The sequence below is a fragment of the Pleurodeles waltl genome, chromosome 2_2, assembly GCF_031143425.1.
Source record: "Pleurodeles waltl isolate 20211129_DDA chromosome 2_2, aPleWal1.hap1.20221129, whole genome shotgun sequence".
NCBI lineage: Eukaryota > Metazoa > Chordata > Amphibia > Caudata > Salamandridae > Pleurodeles > Pleurodeles waltl.
In genome coordinates this window covers 246,775,664-246,782,784 of record NC_090439.1, presented here as the reverse complement: position 1 = coordinate 246,782,784, position 7,121 = coordinate 246,775,664, and positions in this window count along the sequence as shown.

The window sequence follows — 7,121 nt, the reverse complement described above, 5'->3', positions numbered from 1 at the left end:
ATTTTGAGTTCTTATCAACTCTATCATTACTTCCCAGTTACTATTTATATTTTCCCATTTTCCTCTGCTTTTAGATTGTTTTATAATCTTGTTTTGCTAGACAGATCTTCAGTTCTACTTCTGTAGTGTGTCTTTTCTTAAATTCCCTTTCTAATTTCCGCACTTTCCTCTTCTGACTCCTACACTCCTGGCTATACCATGTATTTTTGTTAGTCCTGTGTACCTCTCCTTTCGTCTTCTCCTCCTGCATTGTTTACTTTTAAACATTCAACTATTAACTCAACCCTATTGTATCCGGTAAAAATATAATTTTGGTCTTTGTCCTTACTGATATTGCTATAATTTACTATCAATTTGTTAAGCACTTTTAAACTACTTTCTGTAATTCTGGTAGTTATCCTACATGGGTATTCTACCTGCAATGTCAACACTTTCCTATTTCTCTTTGGGCATTATTTACAGGCCCGATTGTAAGCCGAAGAGGCCAATGATCACTGCCCTCGAAGTGCTCTATCCTGAAATTTTGTACTTCTCCAAAATGCCAAGGATTTATAAAGGCATAGTCAATAGGGCACTCCTGATTGCCTATTCGAAAGGTTTGCTTTGCTGGACGATCCGTCTTCATATGTCCATTTATGCAGAACAGACCTAGGGTTCCTAACGTTCTTACTAGAGACAAGTCCCGGGTGGTACATTCTACAGTTGGAAAAATACTATGCGGAATTTGTGCAGCAGCTAGCAGCACTTTATACATTTTATTGCTACTATTGGGGGTCAAGTTTATGGTTAAAATCTCCCACCATTAGGATCAAACTTTCTGCTTTATCTGTGCATATTGCTTCCAAGTCTTCCTCAAACAATCCCCGCTGCATATCATAATCATGTATCGTCCCTGGCTGTATATATACATTAATTATCGTAAGCTCTTTAGACCCTCAAATATTATTAAAGAGGTCTACTTGTCCTATCAATAACCAGCAACATTTAGTTTCTATCTCTGTGAGTCTATTTGCTATTCTTGATGAAGTCAGAGTTATTAGGCTCCCCCGAGGGACAGCCTGAACCTTGCTGAGTTGCTCCCCTAAATAGCCTCATAAAACCATGTACTGGTTCTTCGCACAACCAAGTTTCCTGGAAACACATTACTTTTCCAGCCTTCCTTTAAATAGATCTTGTTTTAAATGTTTTTATAACCTCTTAAGTTCCAGGAAAAAATCAAATTGCTGTGTGAAGCACTGAAGTCTTAGTCCACATCACTCAACTCCCACCTGATATAATTATCGAGAGGGTTTACAAGGGGCTGGAATCAGTTCCTCAACTTTGGGTCATTGTGCTCTGTGGAGATGGTTACACTTACTCTGCCCTTATTACCATCCACACACACGTCCTTTGATTTTTACACCCTACCAGGTTATACTACACTTGGTTGGGAAACAGACCTGCATGGCACTTAAGGGCTCTACTATTACTTTCCTCGAACATTGGTTCGCTTAATTGGACCAATCTTATACCCTCCTTCATTAAGTCCATCTCTGCTCGCAATACCAATTGTCTGACACATTCAGAGTAAAGGAGGGCCTTTGTCACTTCCGCCCCTTCTGAGTTTAAGGTAAATCCTATTTGTTTTATGTCCTCTGACCCAATCTCGCATAAACTTGGGCACAAGGCCATAACTTATAGAAGTCGTGTGCGGTTCAGGGGCTTTCTCTTTCTCCACCATTTTATCCTAATCTCCCTCCCTCAGGGTTCCAAATATATCCATCTACTCTTACGTCCTTCTGGACTGTACATTTTCCTCTTAATTCCAAGACCCTTCTGTGATGATAAAACCCTATCCTTCTCCTGGCAAATTAAATTATCCACCTCCCCACTTTTCCCCTTTTTCCACTCATCCAATGATATTTCCTTCTTTTTTTTTAAACATATTTTTCCTTCCTGCTTTCATTACCACTCTACTCTTTGGGAATTCTTCTTACCTTCTACTAACTGAATGTCTTCTATATACACTAGGTGCCTTTTGTGGCGTGCTCCCCATTTTTCATGCAACCACTTCCCGCCCTTGCCCTTGGATTATTCTTAATTTCTTGTCCCTAGCTACCTTCTCCCCTCTCTCTATGGGCCCTTTGCATCCGATGTTTCTTTGCTTATATCTTTGAGGATTATGATGGGATCTATAAGGTTTATATCCTCTCATTCCCAATCCTCGACTCCTTTTTATCACTAGCATTGGTTGTTTATAAATATATACTGACAGACACTCTGTTAATTTTATTGTTTCTCCTAACTCTCCATCCTTACTTTCATTTGGGATACCTGTTGCTTGATCCCTTTTCGCCGGCGCAGGTTGTACCAGTAGGGGCATATAGCTGTTAATTTGTTCCAACTCCTCCGTTATCCCTTGTAATTGTACTTTACTCAAACCATTGTTTGCCGTCAGTACCTCTAGGATAGTCTCTAAGGTTTTCTGCATTAGAAACATTACATCTAGTAAGGATTCAGCAGGTACAGCAGTAGTATCTAAAGCAAGGGCGGACTGCCTAACCGAGGGAGAAGAGCGTGAGGGTGTGTCCATTTTACTTTGATCTTTAATACCCCCTCCAAGACCCTTCCTCACTTCCCTTCTCTCTGATACAGAACAAAACAGATATTTTTTCCTCTGATTGGATACTATCCCTTACTTGACGTAAGAGGAATGGTGAGGAGGACTGCCTATGTTCCAACGACAGCCTCCCCCAATACTCTCTTCTGCCCCCAAAAATAAATCCTCTATGTGCAGTGAATCTAAGGTCTGATAGTCGTTCCTTATGGCATGTTCAGTTTCACTCTGATTTGAATCAAACATATTTTTCCCCTTTGACACCTGTGACTTCCTCAGGATCTTTTTAAAATATTTCCCCACAAATTCTTTAATTATTGCCCCCAATGGGGTTACAGCAGATCTTTCTTCATTGTCTCTCTCAACATCCTCTTGTTGCAATGTCAGTAATATATCCTCTCCTTCTTGGCTACTAGCTGTTGTCCCTGGAGGCTGATTCACATTCGAGACCTCCTTTATTTTCGAACCTGCCTTCAATCCTTTCTTTGTGCCACATACCGAGCTTTGTTCGGCGGCATGCTATATATGCTGTGAATATCTGCCATCTGCCACCTACGAGTACTCAAAAAGCAGACTGTAAAGCTGGAGAGATTCCTGGGTATGGACTGTGGAGGGCAGGCCCCCTGAGAAGAGCAGGCTGCACTGGCCTAATGCCAGCCGCCTCTGCTCCACCTGAGACCTGCAGTTCTGAGCCTACTTTCCCTTCCTAGTTCCTACTCTAGTATTCCCAGGTCTCCTTGGCTCCACTTAAACAGCACTGGTTACAGATTTTACAATGTTTCCGGGTCCAGGTAAAGACTCAGAACGCTAGATGGGTAGACAGATGGAACCACTTATGCCGCTTATGGGGGTAGCACAAATTAAAAGGCCTACTGCAGAGCACAAAGGCTGGACAGGAACCTCACTTATTGCATAGAGATATAATTATTACTATGCTGGGGCTAATTTATTGGAACAGGCAGGCAACCAAGCAACCAGACAAACCATGCTGCACTGCTGTAGTCTGCCCCCACTACTGCACGGGCTCCCTCAGCCTTTACTGCTTTTCCTCTACCGTTTCTTTGCCTCCTGGCAGAGCTTGAGGTATCATGGAATGTCTATCTGTGGTCGGAAGAAGTAGGAGGCAGAAAGTAGTAGGAGGTAGGAGGAGCCAATAGTCAACAGTCAGCAGCCATAGTCATAGGAGCCAATAGTCAATAAGCAGTAAGCACAACTGGCGTAAGCAGTTGTGTAACAGGCGAGAGGCACAAACCTACTCCGTCTCCGACTCTTCACCCCCTCTGGGGGTTGCAGCAGGTCACAGCAGGTCACCAAAAGGCACCACATGCTGGATGCCGCTTGTCTGTGTCTCCTCCATGTCTTCTCTCCACTGCGGCCACAACAGGGTTAAGATTCCCCCAAACCGGTCCAGCAGAAGCAACAAACGGCGCGCTGCGTCCGATCCTGACCTTGTGAACCTCCGAGATTGACACTCGAACTCACTCCACCCCTTCTGCTTTCCTCTGTCACTTATGGAATATACATAAAACGAGGGAGAGGGGAGTAAAGAAAAAGAATGGGGGGAGAAGAGTGACAATATAAAAAACGGGGAATTAAAACTGGGAGGGTGTTAGGAAAGGGACGGAGGGTAGGAGGTCACAGCATTTGAGACTGCCTCTCTATAAGACAGATAGTAAGTTGGTTTCAATCAAGGAGAGGTTGTAGGATAAGTTGGGAGGCCGGTCTGTTTATCTATAGATCAAATACCGTCTGGAGGGGGAAGACGAAGGTGATGACCAGGACGGTAAAGGGATCTCATGTGTAGGGGTGGGGTAGGAGATGAGCAGGAGGCTCGCTGATTCAAGGGACTTAAATAGTGGAGTCAAGGAGGCAGATCCTCTGGGGATATGATGTGTATGAACTGTTTCAGTGCTGTGTCCCATTCCAGTAATATAGGACACCTGCGAATACGGCATGCCTCTTCATGGCAAAAGGTGGTACCTTCTGCCATGCAAAATTTGCACACTGCACCGTGCCATGCAGAAGGTGGTGGAGCTGAGGGGATCTTTCCAGTGCATTGTGAGTGCCCTCTTGCCTAGCAACAGGGCCAGGCTTGCGAAAGGAGCGCAAACAATGTGTCGCCTCCTGCGTTTAAATATGCAGAGGGCGCGCACTTCCCAAGTATAGATGTCAGGGAGCTTATTAACTTTGCAGAGCATCGCATGGATATCCCGCCAGTAGTTGGACAGGACCACATCATGTGCTGGAAATCTGCATTGTCTGAATGGCAGTGGGGACAGTGGAGATTGGCAGTGGTGAAATATTGATTAAGCTGGGATCGGTGTCAAACAGCTGCGATGGAGGATATGGAACTGAATGTTTTTAAACCTGATGTTTATAGAACCTGTATGGGGTAATGCCAGCGCTTGTGTCCATTCTGTCATTCAGCACCGGCCCCTTATCTTCGTCCCATTTACCATGGAAGGGTCCTAAGAAAATGCCTGTGTGACTGCAAAGTGCCTCCCAAGATGAACTTTTGTGGGGGCAGATATACAGAGGATTTCTTCCAACTGACTGGAGGACCAGAAGCTTTGGCAAATGATGGCAGAGTTGTCTGGATGGGGGCTCGAAACTAGCAACAATTCCCTGAGGGAGGCCGGCAGCTCCCCTAGCAGTGGGCTTCACTATAAACTGTGGCTAAGCGAGGTACCATGGCATTAGCATATGCACTGTAATATTCAATAGGGAGGTCATCCAGACCCAGATTCTTGTTACTAGCTAGGTCCTGAATTGCCTGTTTAACATCCGCTAGTGTTATGATTGCATATAAGGCATCACTTTGGGCTGCAGTGAGGGGTGGAAGGAAAGAATTGGTGGCTCCTTGCATGATTGCCCGGCGTGTCCTATAAATGTGGGAGTAATATCTATAGAATTCCAAGAGAATGTTTTGTGTACAGAGGACGGTGCTTGAGGGGGGAAGATCAACTCAAGGATTTGTTCTTGACGTATTAACCATGCCAAAAGGCGGCCTGACTTATTGCCATCTCTATGGGCTTTGTCTGCATAGGCTGTAAAGTTAAAACCGCACAAGCGCTCCAGTAGAGGTGTGCTGACGTCTGGCCTGGTTTAATGCGGGCCGCTTTATTGCTTTCTGCTCATTAGTGCGTTCTAACGATGCTAATCGGCACTCTACCCCGTGAGTTTTGTCAAGGGTGCAGCAGATGCCCACTATTTCTTTAAGGCATATACTTTGGATTAACGGCATCCCATTCGAGGTGAATATTGGTGGCTGTGCCCTCGTTTTCAGCAAATTAATTGTGAATGTGTGTATCCTGTGTGTTCTGAAATGCGAAGTCTTTGAGGCAATCTTGGGGCAGGTGCCATGTGAGGGTCTGAGGATGTGGGGACCCCCCCTACTGCAAATCATCAGCATGGGCATCGTGGTCAGATACTATGCGGCTTAGGTAGTTTGCAGCTTTGAAGGAGGGCAACAGGGCATGGAAGCACAGTACGCGATCAAGGTTCTCTGGAGGTAGGATTAAGAGCCCTCCACACATGTCAACATCTAATGAGTCACCCAGTTCATAAAGCAGTCTGTCTGAGCAGTTTTATTTTGGGGAGGGGTGGGCGTGAGACTGCGGCAAGGGCAGGTGCGAATGGTCGAGCTGTAAGTCTGGAACAGTTATAATCCCGTCCCAGGATCCATGGGATATGAATATTTGAGGCCAATGCTGCTGATAGAGTCGCCTAAAATGCATTGTTCGGAGCGTATGTACTCCCTAATAAAACCGACAGGCTATTGAGGCGCCCCTCATGTATTACATATTTCCCTTCCTTGTCAACAATCACGTCTGAGCTTGGAAAAGAATCCCCGGTCAGACCCAGATCTTGATAGCCCTGGCATATGCAGAGTATGTGGTATAGCATATGTAAATCCACACCAGCATTATCTGGAGGCGGGACCGATGAGTAGAAGTAGTGCTTGTTTCGTGAAAAAGGGCTATGTGGCTTTGGTGCTGCTTGTGACAGGAGTATATAGAATACCGCTTGTATGCAGTGCTTTATACCCCTAACATTGAGGGTGACAATAGTAGTAGTTGCCATTGGTGCCATATGGATTGTGGTGAGACAGTAATGGCTGCAGGGCCAAGGTGAAACAAATCGGCTCTGCGTTGCGACTGCATCTATTGTTTTGTACCAGATGGAGTTGTTGCAGTCCATGATCCGGACTGGTCAGAGATTGGCAAAAGGTGGTAATTAAGGGTAAGTGTGAAATTAAGAACTTGTAGAGCATACCGCAACAGGTCGAATGCCCAAACTAGGTGTAAACAAGAACCAATCATAATAGGTGGGAGGCAGCCATAGCAGGGCTGAGGGTGCGAGTGAATGGAGCCCACCCTTTATGTATCCAGACACGTATTGCTGGCCCGGCATCATTTGAATAATACGAGTAGGACTAGGGTGTTTGGTCCAGAGTTGGCTAGACTCGTGTGAGTGAGGTGGTACAAAAGTGGCTGGAGGGGGGTAGAATGATGGCAGGACATAG